This window comes from Trachypithecus francoisi, unplaced genomic scaffold (genome assembly GCF_009764315.1).
Source record: "Trachypithecus francoisi isolate TF-2019V2 unplaced genomic scaffold, Tfra_2.0 Lachesis_group0, whole genome shotgun sequence".
NCBI classification, from domain to species: Eukaryota; Metazoa; Chordata; class Mammalia; order Primates; family Cercopithecidae; genus Trachypithecus; species Trachypithecus francoisi.
In genome coordinates, this window is record NW_022681453.1 from 123,373,910 (window position 1) to 123,396,706 (window position 22,797).

Consider the following 22,797-nt stretch of genomic DNA (forward strand, 5'->3'; position numbering starts at 1 on the left):
CATTATACTAAGCAAAAGAAGCCAGATCAAAACATCAAATATTATTAGATCCCATTTATATGAAATTTTCAGAAAAGAAAAATCTGTAGAGACAGAAAATAGGTTTGTGACTAACTAGCTCTTGGGGTGGGAATGGAGAACCATCAAAAGTAGTTGCTTCTAGTGATGAGAATGATAGAGCTTAACCACTGAATGTTTTCTAAAGCTTTGAAATTCTATTTCTTTCAAATTGATATGTATGAATTATTTTGACAAAAAGTATGTAAACATAGATGTCTGTTTCAAAAACTAGAGTATGGAAATTGAAGGAATAACTTCACAGTGGAGAACTGTGGCAAACACAAACTTGGTTTGATGATAAAGGGTAACATCATCAATGGTCAGTCATGTTGATAGCTTGCACCTTGATCTACTGTGTTGATAACAACACTTTGTTCATGTATTCTTCCTCTGCAAAACCCCTTACCTTAGTCTACCCTGGAGGAAAAGGTTGGCCAATCCCAATTGAAGAACAGTCTACAAAATACTTAATCAGTAATCCCCCAAAACTGTTAATTTTTTTTTTTTTTTAATTAGGAAAGTCTGAGAAATTGTCACAGACCAGAGTAGGCTAAGGATACGTGATGACTAAATGCAATATGGTATCCAACATGGGATTTTGGAAACTTAGAGGAAAATGGTGATAATTTGAATAAGTTGTTCAGTGTCGTTACTAGTAACATGTCAATGTTGGTTTCTTAATTTTGATAATTGTACCATGACAATCCAAGATATTAACATTAAGGAGACTGGACGAGGGGTATAAAGGAATTCTCAGTGTTATTTTTATAATTTTTCTGTATATTTAATACTATTATAAAATTAGAAAGCTTATAGAAAAGAAAATGTATGTCTACAATGATGCTCACCTAATGTTGAAGATAGCTGTTTCTTGGGGAGTAGGAAATTGGCATCTTATGTTTGTTTTTCTTTTTCAAATTCTCTTTATTACATACATTCTCTATAATAATAATGTGTTTTCTAAAATCATAGCATGATTTTTCTTATAAACAAAACTCAACAGCTATGATGCCCAGGTTTCTGGCTTGGAATACTAAATGGGTGGTGATTATATTAGCTAGTTATTACTGCCCTGACACTACATAACAAACCACTCAAAACTCAATGGCTTACATTGAATATTAGTTTTTCTGTAGTTTAATTAGTTGGCTCTGATTGGGTAGGCTGAGCTCCAGGCAGTGGGTTACGTTCAAGTAAATACACATTTACCTTAGACCAGTATCTACCTACTAGTTTTTCTCATAGCAATTGGTAAGACCACAGACGATGAGAAGAAACACATGATACCACTCAACCTGGCCCCTAACAGGCCACTTTTCACTTTACCAACATTCCAGTGGCTGCAGCAAATCACATGGTCAAGCTCAACATTTAGCAGGTGGGAAATATATTCTACTTTCTTCAGTGGGTAGCACTGCAAAGTTGCATATCAAAAGCCATGGATGCATAATTATAATACAAAAAGTCCACCGATGATTAGATGCAATGATTTAATCTACCTTAGCAGTATAATCGACTGAGAGGAGAGCGACATTTCCTATCTACATTTTCATACAAAATAGGGAGAGCAATCAATTCTGCTCCTCATGGGATGAAGGGTAGGAACCTGAGTTTTCAGCACTTCTGAAAGCATTAGCCCACTTCCAGAGTAGCTTCACCCCATCCTTTCCTTTGGGCGTGTTGAGGAGCATTCAGAATCTCCCACCCCTCCACTTATAACAGAACCTAATGAACAGCAGACACAATATTGACACTGTTCCACCATGAATCTTCCCATTCAACAGTATCTTTGATTTTTAAATAACTGTAGCTCTCTCTCCAAAGGTCCTTATAATTTCTGTCCCTTCTTTTTCCAAACATAACTTTCTTTTTTCACTTTTCCAAAAGTGTTTTACTAGGATTTTTATCTCATGATAACTAATATCTGTGATTATAGAATAATAAAAATCCACCTCACTTACTTCTGAACCATTCCACTGTGAGAAATCTAGTGAACATCTCTAAGTCTTTATTTCCTGTTCTATAAAATGGAACAATTAACACATGTCTTCCTTCCTCAGATGATTATTTTGAGAATGGATCAGTAAATTCACCTGTAAACACTTTAAAATCTCTAAATTGTTCTACAGTAGAACATGTTAATATTTAATTAAAAATTATGCCAATCTATATATTCTGAGACTATTTACAAAAATTTGATGACTTGACCCCAGTATTACAGGGGGGTAGTTTTCTTTTTTTCTCTTGTCAAACATATTGAATTCCAGAATTCTGTCTCCTCAATCTTGCCTATTTCTGACAGCCAGTGCCATTGGAAGACATCCTACAAGAACAAATTTTTAGGTTTTCCCAAAGCAAGCAGGTGATATCATTCCTAAGCTAAATTTTTCAGCTTCTGGTTAGTTGCTGTAGAAATTAATATATAACAGTATATTAGTAAGAATGTAATGTGTTATTGCTTCACACCTAATTTTATGTTTTTATTTATAATAGGATTTTCTCATTTGAAATAAAGAAATGTCTTTCACATCCATTATTCATTATTCATTAACTGCTAGTTAAAGCAAAGGTTAGATGTGATAGGAATGAAATTTTCTAAATAGTAATAGCGTCAGGGAAACATTCCATTAATATCAGTGCATTAAACCTTCTAGCAACTCCACAATTTGGATGTTTGTTACAATCTAGATAGGTGGATTATGGATTGTTTTTACATACAAAATTATAGCTTTAATTAAATGAAAGAAGTTGCTATTCATGCTGTGTTTATGGATTTTTCAGACCAGAATACAACAAAAATAAGTTTCAGTACTAATAAAATATATTTTAAAAATATATTTCTTTCATCCATGAGAGTGAAGGCCCTTGGACCTGTAAAGGCTCACTGAAAAATCACTGACACAAAGCAGATTGATTAATAGGAGAAGAGCCTACAAATGTATTTAACCTGTATGCACGGCAGCCTTCAGAATGAAGACTCAACTTCCCAGTGAGATGCGGAAGCTTAGATACCGTGTTGAGTCAGGAAAGAATGGGGGCTCAGATCCTGGCAAACAGGTTATGGGAATGGGAGAAGACGAATTATATTGAGGGGCAGTAAATGATTACTAGGGAGAAAATTTGCATCAGGGAACAGAAACTAACTTGTAAATAGTTATCTGTAGTATTTAAACGATCCTTGGAAACAGTAATTTTCTTGAAAAAGAGTCTGTACGGGTGTGGTTATACCCTGGGTCCTCTTTTCTGCAATAGATAATGAGATAGCAGGGAGGGGAACAAGACCAGTTGTTCCTGGTGAGTCAGTCCTATCTTTATGTAGATAGGGGGAAAGTCTCTTAAAACACTTGTTGATCTCTAATAATTTTTAGTTTAAAATATGAATTATACCAGGGAGCTATAATTTGGTGTGAAATATTTTTATTTCCTTCACATAATTTACATATTGGTAACCATAATAAGAAGGTGTTAGTATTTTTCAAGGCCCAGGTTATGATGAATCCTTCTTGAGTTTTTTAAAAACAGTCTAAAACAAAATAGTAAAAAAAATATTAATGGCAAATAGAACATGAAATAATGTACATCGTACTAAATAGAACATGTGCTATTCACAAGAACAGTGCAGATGAAGGGTAAGAATTATTTGATACTTTCACGCAAAATAAAAAAAAAGATTTTCTTAAAGAGTATGAATTTTCAGTTATTGAAGTCTTAAAAATAACAACCTCCATTAACCAAAGCACAGCAATTGAAGAGATTATCAGAGAGATAAACCAAGGCAGAACAAAAGGCCTGAAAGGAGGAGGCAAAGCCCAATGAGATAGTAGAGACCTCAAATGAAGACAGGCTTTTCACAACTCTTGCCTGTATTACAATAGGCTGCTGACATTACACCTCAAAATATTACCACTAAGCGATTACTGGAATCTATCTACATATTTCCATTTCCCTTCCAATTGCTCACTTCACAAAAATGTGTCTAAGATTTAACTGCAATACGGGGTAGAGGGGTTGAGGCCTAAGGCTTGAGAGTCAGGCTTCCTGCATAAATTCTATTACAGGGCTGCCAAGTTTTGTATATCTGCTGCATATTCACTGACAATGGGGATGCAGCAGAGAAAGACTTTAATAATTGCAAGGTGCCAAACAAGGAAATGGGAAGAATTCTCTCAAGTGCTCAAATCCATTTCATTGAGGGGTCCTGAGCAAAGGTTTTTAAAAGAGATTTGTGGAGGGTGAGAGGCTGGAAAATTTGGGGTCATCAATTCGCCAGGGTAAGGGGGATGAAACTATCAGGATATGGTAACTGCCTTCCTCCATGAGTCAGCTTCTTACTAGGCCTTCCAGAGCAGCTGGCATCTGTTGGTATGCAGAACTTAAAGAAGAAGCTCAAACAGAATGACTGTCATTTCACTATGTCTTAGTTTTTATGTCTAGAACTGAAAAAGAACAGTCTTTTGACAAGGGATACGTTTTTCTGGGCTAGCTAGTAAGTAGCAACCAGCTACAAGGAAGCGAGCTAAAGGGCAAGCTGGCTTAGCAATTGCTGCTGTAAGCCTAATAGGATGTTATTTTATATTTTTTCTTAATTGATTTTATAAAATTTTGGGGGGATGATTTCAATGCTTGCTCTTCCAACCTAGCTCTGCGACCTTGTACCAGTTATGGGACATCTCTGTGCTTCACTCTCTACAAGTAAATAGCAGTACTTAGTGGGTGATTGCAAGAACTAAAAGATAGAATATATTATAGAAATTACTAAGGGACCAAAATACAATACTAAATGTTTTAGTTTGAATATTTGACTTATTTGAGCATCATTATCTTCAAATAATTCAAATTCCAGTGTCTTATAGGCACACTGGTTATATATGCGTTTCAACAATGTCTGTATGTTTTGGATTAACATAGGCAGGATTTTATAAGTACAGACTTTCACTTTTATATATGAGTGACTTAGTTTCTAAATTGCTTGCATTCAATGATTAATTGCCAAATCTTTTATTTTTGTTTTAGTCAGCACAATCTCTTTAACATAACAATTTATTCTCCAATTTGGCTTTTTACAACATGGTCTGTTCTCCATGGGAGGCATAAATAATACACCAAAACACAAAATCTTGCACATATGATAAAACCCCTATTTTGGTCAAAATTATTAACATTATGTAACTCATCTGTGAAGGCATTTAATTGAAAGGCGTATTTGAAATGTGGGAATTAATATTGCTAACAAGAACAGATAGTGCTGTTCTTTGGGGTTTACATGAGTCAAAAGATCTGTCAATTCCTAGTTTGGCAGGTAGAGCTGGGACCATTAAATCCTGAAGTGTCTTTGAATATTCATATGTTATATATTGATCTATCTCTATGGGCTATCCCTCAGAAGTAATTGGGATTACTGTCTAGATTTCAAAATTGCAGCCTGATTTGATTTATGCTTACAATTCATTTAATCCCCACTTGTATGTGTGCACTGTAATTTCCACCTGGGTATACTCAATCTGCCAACCTGGAGTTTGTAGCAGACAAATAACTCATTTAACAGCTGTTAAACAGAGGAATCCACAGGTAACTTTTATTCAAATGTTAATTACTCTCAGTGCCTTGCTCATAAACCCATACCAAGTCAGGTACTTTAAGTTCCATTGCAGAGAGATGCAAAGTAAGATAGGTTACAGGCATCCTAGTGAAAAGGATCCTAGTCCTAGAACTGAATGTACCTAGGACCAAAAACCAATACCAGCATGGGTATGAAATAGTGATGGATATCTGTAGAATAGTTGTTGCTTCCCAGATGGTAAGAGTTTGCAAAAGGCCTAATGGTGAGAAAGTCATTGCAAATTCAGACTGTGAAAAGAGGCTGGAAGGAGTCAACTGTAAAATTTCTAAACTATGAAACAGTGCTGAGCCAGGACAGAGGTAGTCTGTTGTCAGTTGTTTGAAATACACTAAGTAAAGGAAGAGTGCATTTGGAACCAAGCAGATGATTTTACTGAAGCCAGACAATTTGAATGTTGTGTAGATGATCATTTTGTGCATGGTGATTCAGCAGTGTGTTTGGGAGGTGTCAAAAGATAGAATCACAGCAAATTTAGCATAAAGATCTTCTTACTTGGCTTTTATTTGCAATTCTGGAATCAGGCAACATCTCATTCTATAAAGTAGAATGAGTGTTCCAATAAACCCAGCAGAGGAGGTTGGTTTTGTAGACAGAAAAAGGCTGAGGAAGGCAGAAACAGAACAAAAAGCAGATTGGTAATTTCAAACTTACTTTCCTTGCAAAGGTTTCAGCAGAGGGGACTTCTTTATCACGTCAGCTAAAACGTGTCTGTGGGGATGTGGCTATTCTGTCTCCTGACTTCTTGGGAAGCCCAATAACAACTCAGTTTTGGCATGCTGGTATGGAACTTCAGCATGAGTGACTCCATTTTGGTTTGATTTGTTGGGCCTAGTGCAGGAGCTCTGTCCAGACCAAGGGCTTCCTATAAGTGGTATTTGGACAAGGGGTTACTGGATTATCTTTTACCAGCAACTGTTCAGAAAAGACAAGTAACCTAAGGGGGAAAAAATCAATGGTATGATTTAGGATGAGTCTGTCTGCTGCTCTGGACCTTAGTTTCTTTCTCTGTAAAATGAAGTGATTAAACTACATAGGTCTTTGAGGTCCCATCGTGGTGTCTGGTATTTGACTATCTCTGGGATTGCTAAAAAGGCAGGAACAACCTGCTCTTATTTAGATATACCAAAAATGTTAAGTTCTAACTGAATGCTCATCTGCAAGGATGCCACAAATCTTAGCAAACAAATGTAAAATTAGGATCAAACCAGACGATCCAGGAGTAGGAAGTGAGGACTGTCTGAGGCTGACCTGCTGAGCCTCAGAACTCTTAATCCCTCTGCCCACTTAGCTCAACTATTCAAATTTATGTTTTTCTCATTTAATTACGTTAAGTATTGTTGAATATTTACTATGCACCAAATACTCCATAGATGCAAAGGTATACACAGACCAATGATTGGTAATTACAGATTTAATTCCATTTTCTTCATGTAAATATGTAAGATTTCACTTACATTTTTATCTTAGTGTTAGGTTGTAGGTACTTGTAGAAGACAGACAGTGCATATAAACAATTATTTTTATTGTCACTTGATGAATATCCTTTGTTGTTGGTGGAGGTGATAAAGAAGAATTTAATTCTAAGAAAGTTTTTGTCTTGTAGGCACTGGAATATGCATTCTGTTTGGTGACAACTAAAGATTTGTCTTTCGAGTAAAATTCAGTTAATCTTTTGGTAGCTATCTTGAACCTAGAGACAGAAAATATGTTTGCAAATTTCAAATGATAATTTTCCAGTAATGAATTGATTTTGATGTATTATGTGGGTTTATAAAAATCTTACCATTCGTCAATTATTGATTATCAAGAAACCTTCAGGCTCTGTTATTTTTTAATGATTACATGCATATGAAAATAGCAAACATATATACACACAGAAAATATGGGCTTGCCTCCTTCAAAAAATACATAGACTTTACAAGATCTATATATATGATATCCATCTCCTTGTTTTCTAAATCTTTTAATATTTTTCTCAACTTGATTCCCCTCTATTCATTTGATCTGGTAACTACTTTTACGGCATCTCTTTTCATCCAGAGTTGCCATCCTCACCCTTTTATAAGGAATACCCTCCATTTTTGCAACTACGTCCCCTGGGCATCTCTTAGTGTTATAAGGCCATAATAAGATGAGATGCCCAAATTTGGAGAAGAGGTCAGTCTTAGAAGCTCTGTCATCTATTTTCAAGAAGTTGCAATACTGACACACAGCCTACTGATTCTTGCTTGTATCACCTCAGATGTAACTTTAAATCACTAAAATTGTTCCTTAAATACATTAGAGTGTTCCCAGGAGATAGTTCATGATCACAAACGAGTTCAAACTCATTTGACATCTCTGCTGCTGTACTGGATACCACAGTTCTCACTATGAATGGCCATGCTCCTTCCACTAACGTAAATGCCCTGAGTAGTACATCTACTAGTACTCTTATCTTCTGCTACCATAAGGAATGCTCTGGAACCCAGGAGATGTCAAAGCACCATGGTTCTCTATTAGAGGGATTCTCAAAATAGCCAGTGCACCAACTCTTGGTTAAGAAGAGTAAAGAGCTTCTTCCAAAATGTAAATGAACACTCTTCCTCCTTCATCAAGCACATCTTGTTAGTATTAAAAGAAAAATATTAGCTGAACTAAACAATGTCCTCATTGACATGGTCAACTTGTGTTCTAATTCAAATTCCTTATCTCATCGTGGACCAACTCATATAGATGGGCACTGATCTATGGACCACATTGTGTAGTTCTGTTCTATTGTGTGGTAAGGAAGAACAATGGCTCTCCCTTCTCTGATCCTCAACACTTTAAAAAGTGAGCAGTAATGTGGATGCCTCAGTGATTGAAGAGTTTTCAGGGAAAGAACCTGTTTATGTTTATTCAAGGGAGAAGACTCACACTTGAGTCCATTGAGAAGTGGGGCTTGGACAATGTCTAAGCCCATGCTTTCTTCACAATTAGTTCACTCCACCAACCACTAAGGCCTCTTTCTTGGATCAAGTTCATGATGCCAGATCTTTTGTGATAAGGTCTCTTTTCCTCATTCCTTATGTAAATGGGCCTTTGGCAAGTCTGTCCCTTCAGATCACCAGATATGTCTTAATCCTACTTAGGCTCAAGTTCATATTTAAACTGGGACTCAAGTCAGATGCATTTTCAATGCCCTTATTCATTAGTTCACCATTTATTGAGCAGTATGTGCTAGGAAGCACATGAAGTACAGAGGTGGATAGGGCATAGCATTTACCATAAGGAACCTGGAGAATAGTTGGGGATAAGAATGTATAAAAATGCATATAATACTACATTAACTCTAAATGTAATAAGACAAGTATAAAAGACTGCTGGAGGCAGATGTGATATATGATTAAAATAATAGAAAAATATTTTATTAAGAAGCTATACTTGAACAAAGCTTTGCAGAATGTTTATGATTTATAATAAGGCAGAAGAGTTAATGCAGAAACAGCATTAAGAGGTCTGATAAACTATTGGATGTTTTCATTTGTGTTATCATTTTATTTGTACCCACTCTGTGCCATGTGGAACTTGACCTCATTGTCGATAACTTTTCATGCTCTGGTCCTCACTGACTACATAAAATAAAAACAGCCAATGGATCAAGGACAATGCTGTATGCGCTACTTTTTTTCAGTCATAATCTTAGCTTACAGCATATAAACATCAAAAAAACACATGATTTATTTCTGGTGTTTTGTCAGACTAGTGCTTTGAAGATGTGAGTAAAAGGACAATGATAGATCTAAATGGTTTGAAAGTTAATTTTATAGCAGCTATATTTGTGCAAGACGGTGATTATTATCTTGAAAGGCCTTACTATTATTTAAAAGCATTTATCTTTAAGTCAGAGAAAACTTTTATACTATCGGTAATTTTCCTGCATTCTCTCCATAGTAAACTTAATTGCTTCCTGTACTCCCTGTTAGATTGATTTGGATCTCATTAATGCACGGTCTAAAAGCTTTAGTTTATAAAAATGAGTAATTTGATGAAGAATTACAATTAGGACTTGTTTCCTTAATAGCAATTTTAGTCAATTTAATGCAAATCAATATGGTATATTTGATTCCATTTTGGGACTACTGCTTCCTATTATATTCCATTTCAGCTAAATTTCTTGTTGATCCTTAAGAAATAAACATTAGTAATAGCTCACAAAGAAACTACCTCCCATTCCTTGTAGTGCTGTAACATCTCAAAATGTTTACGTGAATAGACAGAGGAAAAGCAACTCTTCTCATAATAAAAAGATAAGGGCTTCCTAGTGGGTGGCTGATAGATTCCATGTCTTGAATACCAGGGAATATTTTGGGGAATATTTTGTTCTAGGCTTGTCTCTTAAAATAATTCTATTCTCCTTAATGAAAGTAAACAAATAAATATCCTTCATGGTCAGCACAAGGAAGAAAAATTAGTGTAGGAAGCACCTGGACTGCATAACTCTGCTCTATCCCCAAGATTCCCTTTTCCCTTGGGATCTCATTAATTGCCACTACAGTCATCCTCAGGGAGGAGGATACTTCCCTTTAACAGTGCCCCACACATCCTGCTCCGCCTGCTCTGCTGAGGCTGTCTGGAACACTTAAATAAGAATTATTAAGGGTTGGAGAATAACAAAAGGAAAAACAATGTAGGAAAAACAACAAAGGAAAAACTATATGTAATATGACTTGTAAGGCATCACTTACTATCTCTGTTCACAGGTCACACGTGTGCTTGTGTGACCTCAATAAAAAGTGGAGGGTCTTATCTAAATTCCTGTCTTCCTAGTAGAATGATATATTAGGCCATTTTTGCATCACTATAAAGAAAAGAGCTTTCATTGGCTTATGGTTCAGCAGTCTGTATAGGAAGCATGGCAGCAGCCTCTGTTCTGCTTCTGGTGAGGGTCTCAAGGAGCTTTTTTTGACTCATGGCAGAAGGTGAAGCAGGAGCAGGCACTTCATGGTAAGAGAGGGAGCAAGAGGGAAAAAAGGGAGGTGCCATAACTTTTAAGCAAGCAGATCTTGCGTGAGCTGAGCGAGAACGAACTTATCACTAAAGGGGCAGTGCTAAACCATTCATAAGGGATCTGCCCCATGAGCAAATCACCTCTCACCAGGCCCCGCCTCCAACACTGGAAGTCACATTTCAACCTGAGACTTGGAGGTGAAAAACACTCCAGCCATATAAAATGGTGAAATTATAAAAAGATGCTATCTTTCACCAATCATCAGATGCCTCATGGTCTAAGCTGAGAGAGTTTAGCCCCTTTTTCCCACCAACCAGCACAGTAGTCCTTAAACTTTAGTACTCACAAGAATCACTGTGGGATTAGTAAAAATGATAATCTGCAGACCCTACTTCCAGAAAGTTTGACTCAGTAGGACTCAGGTATGCTCTAATTTTCCAGATATTTCTGATTATTGTCTCTGAGAATGACCTTTAAGTAGAGTCAAACTTCATCCACAGTCTCAGCATAACCTTGCAGTTTTCATAACTTGATCCAAGCATAATGATCCTTTCAGAATATAGGCATATCTCAGAGATACCATGGATTCTGTTCTAGACCACCACAATAAAACAAATATGGCAATGAAGTGTGTCACAAAAATATTTTTGGTTTCTCAGTGCATATAAAATTTATGTTTATACAATGCTATAGTCTATTAGGTGTGCAACTGCATTATGTCTTTTAAAAATATATACATACCTTAATTTATAGACACTTTATTGCTAAGAAATGCTAAGGACCAGCAAGTGGAGCAAGATAGCAAAATAGAAAATGCCCTCACTTATCCCCCAACCCCCGTGCAAGGGGAACAAGTTAACAACTATCTCTACAGAAAAAAAAAAAAAAAAAAAAACACCTTCATAAGAACTAAAAATCAGGTGAGCACTCATAGGACTTGGCTTTAACTTAACATTGCTGAAAGAGGCACTGAAGAGATAGATAAAACAGTCTTGAATCACCAATGCCACCACTCCCCCTCGGTCCCCCGGCACCACCTCCCACCAACCTCCGGCAGCGGTGTGGTGCAGAGAGCATCTCCGGGCACTGGAGGAGAAAGAACAGAGCAATTGTGAGACATCGAACTCTGTGCTCTTCTGTTCTGTTCGAGCAGAAAGGAAACCTGAAGCAAACTCAGCTAATGCCACCCACAGACGGAGCATTTAAAATCAGCCCTAGCTAGAGCAGCATCAATGATCCCCGTGGCCTGAACTTGAGTGCCCACAAACCTTTCCACTGAGGGCCAAAATGCTCTTAGTCTCTAAGTAAACTTGAAAGGCAATCTAGGCCATAAGGACAGCAAGTCCTAGGGCTGAACTAGGCCCAGAGACAGTGGAGGGGGGCAGAGGCGGGGACACTACATACCAAGACACTACTTGGGACAGCCAAGAGAATGCTGGCATCTTCTCTTCCCTAAGCTGCACAGCTCACAGTTCCAAAAGAGACTTCTTCACTCCTCTTGAAGAGAGTAAAAGCAAGACTGGAGAGGACTTTGCCTTGCATCCTGGATACCAGCTCAGTTACAGCAGGATAGGGCATCAGTCAGAGTCAAGAGGCCCCCATTCCTGGCTCTAGCTCCCAGACAACATTTCTAGACATACTCTGGGCCAGTAACCAGGGAGTGGTTATAGCAGGTTTTGGTCAAAACCCAGCGCTGTGCTGGTTTCAGGTTTGACCCAGCACAGATACTGTGGTGGTGGCTACGGGCGTCCTTATGTCACTCCACCCACAGTTTTAGGTGGCTCAGAACAGAGATAGAGACTACGTTTGGGAGAAAGTAAGGGAAGAGAAGAAGAGTCTCTCCCTGATAATACAGAGAATTCTTCCATATCTTATCCAAGATCATCTTATCCAAGATAGTACCTCTATGGGTCTGCAAGAACCACAGCATTACTGAACTTGGGATTCCCCCTAAAGCAGAAACAGCTTAGATCACAACACCAAAGTCATTTCAAATATCTGGAAAGCTTTCCCAAGAAGAACAGCTTCAAATAAGCCAAGACAGTGAAGACTACAATACGTGTCTAACTCTTCAATGCCCAGACTCTGAAGAATGCCTACTAACATCAACACCATCCAGGAAAGCATGACCTCACCAGATGAACTAAGTACAACACCAGGGACCAATGCTGGAGAAACACAGATATGTAAACTTTCAGACAGAAAATTCAAAATAGTTGAGGAAACTCAAAGAAATTCAAGATAGTACAGAAAAATATTCAGAATTCTATCAGATAAACTTAACTAAAATATTAAAATTAAATAATCAGAAATTCTGGAGCTGAAAAACGCAGTTGGCACACTAAAGAATGCAGTGGAGTCTTTTAGTAGCAGAATGGATCAAGCAGAAGAAAAAATTTAGTGAACTTGAAGACAGGCTATTTGAAAATACACAAAGGAGACAAAAGAAAAAAGAATAAAAAACTGTAAGCACACCTACGGGATCTAGAAAATAGCCTCGAATGGACATATAAGAGTTATTGGCCTTAAACAGAAGGTAGAAAAAGAAATAGTGCTAGAAAATTTATTCAAAGTGATAACAGAGAACTTTGAAAACCTAGAGAAAGATATCAATATCTAAGCACAAGATGGTTCTAGAATACCAAGCATATTTAATCCAAAGACTACCTCAAGATATTTAACAATCAAACTCCCAGAAGTCAAGGATAAAGATAGGATTCTAAAAAAGCAAGAGATAAGAAACAAACAACATAAAATGGAGCTCTAATACATCTGGCAGCAGATCCTTCAGTGGAAACCTTTCAGGCCGAGAGAGTGGTATGACATATTTAAAGTGCTGAAGGAAAAAAAAAACCACTTTTATTCTAGAATAGTATTATCTAGTGAAAATAACCTTCAAACATGAAGAAGAAATAAAGACTTTCCCAGACAAACAAAAGCTGAGGGATTTCAGCAATACCAGACCCATTCTACAAGAAATGCTAGAGAGTACTTTAATCAGAAAGAAAAAAAAATTAATGAGCAATATATAATTACCCGAAGTTATACAACTTACTAGTAATAGTAAATACACAGAAAACTCAGAATATTATAACATCGTAACTGTGGCATGCAAACTACTCTTATGTTAAGTAAAAAGACTAAACAATAAACCAATAAAAATAATAACTACAACAATTTTTCAAGACCTAGTGAGTGCAATAAGATATAAAGAGAAACAACAAAAAGTTAAAAAGTGGGAGGGGGTTAAGTTAAGGTCAGTTTTTATTAGTTTTATTTTTGCTTGTTTGTTTCATCATGCAAATATTGTTAAGTTGTTATCAGGTTAAAATAATGGATTATAAGATAATATTTGCAAACCTTATTGTAACCTCAAACCAAAAAACATACAATGGATACACACACACAAAAAAGCAAGAAACTAAATCTTATTACCAGAGAAAATCCTCTTCACTAGAGGAAGACATGAAGGAAAGAAGGGAGGAAGAAAAGACCACAAAACAATAAGAAAACAAATAACAAAATGATAGGAATAAGTCCTACATATAAAAATAACATTAAATGTAACGGACTAAACTCTCCCATCAAAAGACATGGGCTGAATGGGTGAAGAAACAGGGCTCATTGATTTGTTGCCTACAGACAACACATTTCACCTGAAAAGACACACATAAATCAAAAATAAAGGGGTGAAAAAACATTCCATGCCAGTGGAAACCAAAAAAAGAGCAAGAGTTGCTATACTCATATCAGACAAAATAGATTTCAAGACAAAAACTATAAGAAGAGACAAAAAAGTCACAATATAATGATAAATGAGTCAATTCAGCAAATGGATATAACAATCTTGAATATATATGCACCCAACAAGGGAGCACACAGATATATAAAAGCAATATTATTAAAACTAAGAGAGATAGTCCCCAACATAATAATAGCTGGAAGCCAGGCATGGTGGCTCATGCCTATAATCTTGCATTTTGGGAAGCCAAGGAGGGCAGATCACCTGAGGTCAGAAGTTTAAGGGCAGCCTGGCCAACATGGCAAAACCCTGTCTATACTATACACATTTAATTGTTGGTGTTCAATGGATTGCAGTTAGATAAATAGACCTGTTCAGCTTAGTGGGAGTAAAATTCAAGGGACCTGTATTTGTGTGTAGAGAAGCATTGAGCTGAATTCTTTCAGTAGGCAAGACATTCAGTGATAATGAGATAAGTAGGTATGTTAGGAATCTCTGTTAAGATTTCCTAATTACTAAATAATATTTATCATATTGAAAGCACAGGAAGGACAAAAGCTGGTAAAAAAAAAAAAAAAAGAGCACATAACCATTTGTTAAATGATCCTAACTAAGCTATGAGAAAAGACATTTATTTACATTTATGTGGCCTTTCTAATTTGGATGCCTTTTATATCTTTCTCTTGTCTGACTGTTCTAGTGAGGACTTCCGGTACTATGTTGAATAACAATGGAGACAGAGTGCATCCTTGTATGTTCCAGATCTTAGAGGAAAAGCTTTCAGTTTTCCCTATTCAGTATGACATGTGTCATACTAGCTGTGTGTCTATCATACATGGTTTTTATTATGTTGAAGTATGTTCCTGCTATACCCAGTGTTTTGAGGGCTTTTTTTTTAAAATCAGGAAGTGATGTTGAATTTTATCAAATGCTATTGTAGCATTAGTTGAAATTATCATATGATTTTTATCCTTCATTCTGTTGATATGATATGTCATGTTGAATGATTTGTGTATATTTCACTATCTTTGCATGTCAGGGATAAATCCCACTTCGTTGTGATGGATGACCTCTCTAATGTATTGCTGAAGTTGGTTGCTGGTATTTTGTTGAGGATTTTTATGTCAATATTCATCAGAAATACTGGCTTGTAGGTTTCTTTTTTTAATGTGTTTTTTTATGTGTCTTTGTCTGGTTTTGGTATCAGGATAATACTGACCTCATAGAATGGTTTTTTGATGGTAGTTTCTTTGGCTGTGCAAAAGCTCTTTAGTTTAATTAGATCCCATGTGTCAATTTTTGCTTTTGCTGCCGTTGCTTTTGGTGTTTTAGACATGAAGTCCTTGCCCATGCCTATGTCCTGAATGGTACTACCTAGATTTTCTTCTAGGGTTTTTATGGTATTAGGTCTAACATTTAAGTCTCTAATCCATCTTGAATTAATTTTCGTATAAGGGGTAAGGAAAGGATCCAGTTTCAGCTTTCTACTTATGGCTAGCCAATTTTCCCAGCACCATTTATTAAATAGGGAATCCTTTCCCCATTTCTTCTTTCTCTCAGGTTTGTCAAAGATCATCACACACTGGGGCCTATCATGGGGAGGGGGGAGGAGGGAGGGATTGCATTGGGAGTTATACATGATATAAACGTCATGCACATGTACCCTAGAACTTAAAGTATAATTAAAAAAATAAATAAATAAATAAATAATAAATAAATAAAAAAACATCTGTCCCACATGATGAAAAAAAAAAAAAAAAACGAATGGTTTTTTTGAAGTATTTCCTCCTTCTGTATTTTTCAGAATTGTTTGAGTAGGATTGGTATTAGTTCTTTAAATATGTGGTAGGATTCAGCAGGAAAGCCATCAGGTCCCGGCTTTTCTTTATGGGAAGACTTTTGACTACCACTTCAATGTTGTTACTTGTTACTGGTCTGTTCTGGTTTTGGATTTCTTCTTGGTTCAATCTTGGTAGGTTGTATGTATCTAGGAATTTATCTATTTCTTCTAGATTTTCTAAGTTACTGGCATATAGTTGCTCATAGTAGTCTCTAATGATCCTTTGAATTTCTGCAGTATCAGTTGTAATGTCTTTTTTAAAAAAATTCATTTGTTTAAATCCTCTATTTCTTAGTGTGGATAAAGCTTTGTAAAGTTTGTTTAATTATTCAAAAAAGTCTTTTTGTTTCATTAATCTTTCATATTTTATGTTTTATTTCAATTTTATTTATTTCTGCTCTGTTCTTTATTGTTTCTTTTCTTCTACTAATTTTGGGTTTTGTTTGCTCTTGCTTTCTAGTTCTTGAGATGCACCATTAGATTGTTTAATTCAAGTGTTGTAGGCGCCTACAGCTATAAACTTTCTTCTGAGTACTGCTTTTCCTGTATCTCATAGGTTTTTGTATGTTATATTTCCGTTATCATTTGTTTCAATAAATTTTTCAATTTCCTTCTTAATTTCTTCATTGACCCATGTGTCATTCAGGAACATACTGTTTAATTTCCATGTGTTTGTATAGTTTCAAAAATTCCTTTTGTTATTAATTTTTAGTTTTATTCAATTTTGGTCAAAAAAGTTGTGTGATATTATTTCAGTTTATTTGAATGTTTTAAGAATTGCTCTGTGACCTAACATGTGGTCTATGCTTGCGAATGATTTATATGCTGAGGAAAAGAAAGTGTATTCTGCAGCTCTAGGATGAAATGGTCTGTTAAATATCTATTAGATTCATTGGTCTATAGTGCAGGTTGAGTCTGATGTTTCTTTGTTGATTTTCTTTCTGGAAAGACAAAAAGCATTCAGTCTCAAGCCCTACCTGGAAGATCTTAAAATCTAATGAGAGAGAAAAAGGTGATACATAACTAACTAACAAACAAACTGTTAATAAAAGCTATGGAAAAAGTGCAGGTAAAATGTTAGGAGAAGAAATTAAATCTGCCATAATTTTCCTTACATAGGCTAAAGACTCAAAGAAATGCCTGGAAAAAAAAAGGCAATTTCAATAGTTGTATTTCATCTGTTCTTTGTGAGTAAAAAATCCTCTTAATATTAGTGTTAGTTGATTCACATTTTATTAATAAATCTTTACTATTTAATTATGATACATAAATATGTAATTAAATGTTCATGCCCAAATCCAAGAATCCAAACAAGTTTCTGTTTTTGAAATTGTAAGACCTTAATTTTATACTCACCTGTCCACCTACCAAAATTCCTAGTATAACAATTTGGATTTAAGCAAAACTTGCATTCAAGTGTGAGATATGATCTTGATAATTTCAGTACAGCACTGAGTACTCTTTTGTAGTGTGTGCATGAAACCCATATTCTTCCTATTATTTGTTTTCTGATCCCTTAATATTAGATGATGCCATCTGAAAACCTTTTATTTCTAAATTTGCAACATAGTTCGCAGCATTTAGAGGCAAATAATTTCCTTGTGTAGCTTTGCTTTTCCATCACAATTTTAAGGTTTCAATCTTCCTGGTATGTTTGGAGGATAAATTGTACAAAGCAAATTACTTTCCTAAGTATCTAGAGTTACTTTGTGCATTTTGTAGAGTTAAACAGATTTTTAAGGGATGGAATTATTTGAGGGATAAGTATGACATAAAACCCAAGAAAATACACCCTTAACCCCTCAAATTGAGAATAAAGGATTTAAATAAATGTAGAGAGGTAAGAATAACATCACCAGGTAGCACCAATGCCAACTGGATATAAAAATGATTTTAAGCAATTATCAATCAAGCAACCATCAAGCCTAATTGATATTAGAACTGACTTTTTTTTTCCAGTTTAATAACATGGAGTCCAGTTATGTTACCTGCTACATACAATCAAGGAGAAATCACAGAATATTTAATATTTACTGGAAAAAATCGTGAAATATTTATTTATTGGCCTGACTTTGCCAAATCGCTAAGATAGTATCAAACTATGTAATAATTACCTGAATTTAAACAGTATATTTACAGTAACCAGACATGGACCCAAGTTTTGGGATTCCAAAGTTTCTATAATTTGAGGGATCCCTTTAGAGTAAATAACACAAAATTATTAACACAAAATTGTGCACAGAGTCTTGAAATATTTCAAAACGAGTGAGAGGACCTGAAGCATAAGCATCTTCAGCTCATTGCAATACCCTGTGACCAAGATATACAAAGTTTACTGCAATATGTTTGGTTTTAGACCATACAGAGGTTGGCTAAGTCTTCCTAGACAACTTAACCTTTGAAGATTACAAGATACTCTGTCTATTGGTTGGATAGGCTAGGCTAGTTCAATTTGGGATATACAGCTGTCTTCAATCTTCTTCCAAGGAATGATAGCTTAAAGTTCTTTGTCTGCAGTCAAATTTCTGGGATTTGAATCCTTACTCTACCCTTCGTGTGCAACCATGAGCAAATTACCTCACTACAGCTCAGGCTGCTTCCTCATCTGTAAAATAACAACAATAAGAATGCCAATTTTATAGAATTGCTTTAGAATTAAACCATGATGGGCAAAATGGTGGGTAGGAGGCAGGACCAAATTGCAGCTCCCACTTGGACAGAACCATGTGTGGAGACTCGCAATGTGAAATTTTGCTCCAGAACTATTGCAGGAATACACCAGGAAAGCCAAGAGAATCCACAGACCCTCTGAAGGAAGTGGATTGCTCCTGTAGGACCCAGAAGAGAGCCCAAATAGTATGAGTGCCCAAACTTTGAAAGTGGGAAAGGGGGAACATCTGCCCCAAAACACACATCCTCACTGGGGAACCTGAAGGTCTAGATCACAGGAAGGTTTGACCTTACCTGGAGCTGAGTCATATTAGACAGCCGAGTGAAATACAGGGGTAGAGGAAGCGGTGGGAAAAACCCCCGTGGGCTCTCTAGGTCCCGAGGAAAGTCATTTCTGACTGGTCTTACAGGGGTGTTTGGGGTGGACTGCCAGAGGTACTGGGAAAAGACCACAGAAAAAAGGAAACCTTCAGCTGAACTTTGTAACAATTCCAACCAAATGTGAAGTCTCCTGGCCAGAACCTGGAGGATGGCATGAATCTAGTGTGCAGACTCAACAGGCAGGGAGGCGTGAAAGCCTTGCTTGCTTTGTCAGCTGGGAGGCAGGTAACCTTGGGCAAGTTGACAGCCGTGTTCATCCACTGCCTGGAAACAAACTCGGTGCTGTTGGTGGGGACGTGGTGGGAGTGAGACCAGCCTTTTGTGTTGCATGGGAGCTGGGTAAGGCCTGTAACTACCAATTTTCCCCAACTTCCCTGAGTACCTGCATAACACAGCAGAGGCAGCCATAATCCTCCTGGGAATATAATTCCATTGACCTGGGAACCACATCCCAAGCCCAGACTAAGGAGAGTCTGAGCTCAGAGACCCCTAACCCTGCCCCTACCTGATGGTCCTTCCCTACCCACCCTGGTAGCAGAAGACAAAGGGCATATTCTCTTGGGAGTTTTAGGGCTCCACTCATGGCCTGATCCTCTCTTGGAAGCACCACCTCCTGGCAGGAGGCCAGCCAGCACAAAACTAGTGCATTAAACAGCTACAACTAAGGACACTCACAGAGTCCATTTCACTTCCCTGCCACCTCCATCAGAGTACAATGCTGGTATCCATGGCTGAGAGGCCTGAGGGTGGTTCACATCACAGGACTCTGTACAGACAACCTCCAGTACCGGCCTGGAGTCTGACAGCCCTGCTGGGTGGCTACATTTAAAAAAGAAACAACAGTCACCTCAGTTCTGCTCTCAGGAAGCCACATCCCTAAAAAGTGGGGGATAGTACTACATCAAGGGAACACCCTGTGGGACAAAAGAATCTAAGTAGCAGCTTTGAGCCCCAGATCTTCCCTCTGACATAGCCTACCAAAAGAGAGAGAGAGAGAGAGAGAAAAAAAAAAAAAAAAAAAAAAAAAAAAACAGAAAAAAATTCTGGTAATATGACAAAAAAGGTTCTTTAACACCCCCCAAAAATCACACTAGCCCACCAGTAAAGGATCCAAACCAAGAGGAAATCCCTGACTTACCTGAAAAAGAATTCAGAAGGTCAATTATTAAGCTAATCAAGGAGGCACCAGAGAAAGGTAAAGTCCAATTTAAGGAAATTAAAAAAAAAAAAATGATACAAGGTATGAGGGGAGAAATCTTCAACAAAATAGATAGCATGAATAAAAAATAATCACAACTTCAGGAAATAAAGGACACAGTCAGAGAAATGAAAATGTACTGGAAAGTCTCAGCAATAGAATCAACAAGCAGAAGAAAGAACTTCAGAGCTCAAATACAAGGTTTTCCAATTAACCCAATCCAACAAAGACAAAGAAAAGAGAATTTCAAAAAATGAAGAAAGCCCCCAAGAAATTTGGGAGTATGTTAAATGACCTAACCTAAGAATAATTGGCATTCCTGAGGAAAAAGAGAAATCTAAAAATGTGGGAAACATATTTGGGGGAGTCATTGAGGAATACTTCCCAGGTCTTGCTAGAGACCTAGACATCCAAATACAAGAAGCTCAAAAAACACCTGGGAAATTCATCACAAAAAGATTTCACCTAGGCACGTTGTCATCAGGATATCTAAAGTCAAGATGTAGGAAATAATCTTAAGAACTTTGAGGCAAAAGCACCAGGTAACCTATGAAGGAAAAACTATCAGATTCACAGCAGATTTCTTAGCAGAAATCCTACAAACTAGAAGGGATTGGGGTCCTATCTTTAGCCTTCTTAAATAAAACAATTATCAGCCAAGAATTTTCTGTCCTAAGCTTCATAAATGAAGGAAAGATACGGTATTTTTCAGAAAAACAAATGCTGAGAGAATTCGCTACTACCATGCTGGAACTACAAGAACTGCTACAAGTAGTTCTAAATCTTGAAGCAAATTCTGGAAACACATCAAAACAGAACCTCTTTAAAGCATAAATCTCACAGGACCTTAAAATAAAAATACCATACACACAAAAAATAAGTCTACAGTTAACAGCATGATGAATGTACCTTACATCTCAATACTAACATTGAATGTAAATGGCCTAAATGCTCCACTTAAAAGATATAGAATTGCAGAATGGATAAGAATTCACCAACCATCTGCTGCCTTCAAGAGACTCATCTAACACAAAAGGACTCACATAAACTTAAGTTAAGGGGGTGGAAAAAGACATTCCATACAAATGGCCACCAAAAGCAAGCAGGAGTAGCTATTCTTATATCAGAAAAAACAAACTTGAAAGTAACAACACTTAAAAAAGACAAAAAGAGATATTATATAATGACAAAATATCACAATCCTAAACATACATACACCTAACACTGAAGCTTCCAAATTTATAAAACAATTACTACTAGACCTAAGAAATGAGATATACAGGAACACAAAAATAGTGGGGGACTTCAACACTCCACTGACAGAACCAGACAGGTCATTAAGACAGAAAGTTAACAAAGAAACAACGAATTTAAACTATACCCTACAACAAATGAACTTAACAGATATTTATAAAACATTCTACTCAACAACTGCAGAATATACATTCTATTCATCAGCACATGGAACTTTCTCCAGGGTAGACCATATAATAGGCCACAAAACAGTCTCAATAAATTTAAGAAAATTGACATTACATCCAGTACACTTTCAGATGACAATCAAGATGGAAATTTAAACATTCTTTGAACTGAACAATAATAGTGGCACAAACTATCAAAACCTCTGGGACACAGCCAAGACAGTGCTAAGAGGAAAGTTCATAGCCTTAAATGTCTACATCAAAAAGTCTGAAAGAGCACAAATAGACCATCTAATGTCACACCACAAGGAACTAGACAAACAAGAACAAACCAAACCCAAACCCAGCAGAAGAAAGGAAATAACCAAGATCAGAGCAGAACTAAATGAAATTGAAACAAACAAACAAAAAACACACAAAAGATAAATGAAACAAAAATCTGGTTATTTGAAAAGATAAATAAAATTGACAGACCATTAGCAAGATTAACCAAGAAAAGGAGAGGATTCAAATAAGCTCAACTAGAAACAAAATGGGAGATACTACAATGGACACTACAGAAATACAAAGGATCATTCAAAGTTAGTAAGAACACCTTTACATGCATAAACTAGAAAACCTAGAGGAGATGAAAGCATTCCTGGAAAGATAAAACCCTCCCAACTTAAATCAGGAAGAATCAAAAACCTGAAGCAACCAATAACAAACAGAGAGATTGAAATGGTAATAAAATGATTACCAACAAAAAAGCAGTCCAGGACCAGACAGATTCACAGCTGAATTCTATCAAACATTCAAAGAAGAATTGGTATCAATTCTATTGACACTATTTCACAAGATAGTGAAAGAGGGAATCCTCCTTAAATCATTCTATGAAGCCCGTATCACCCTAA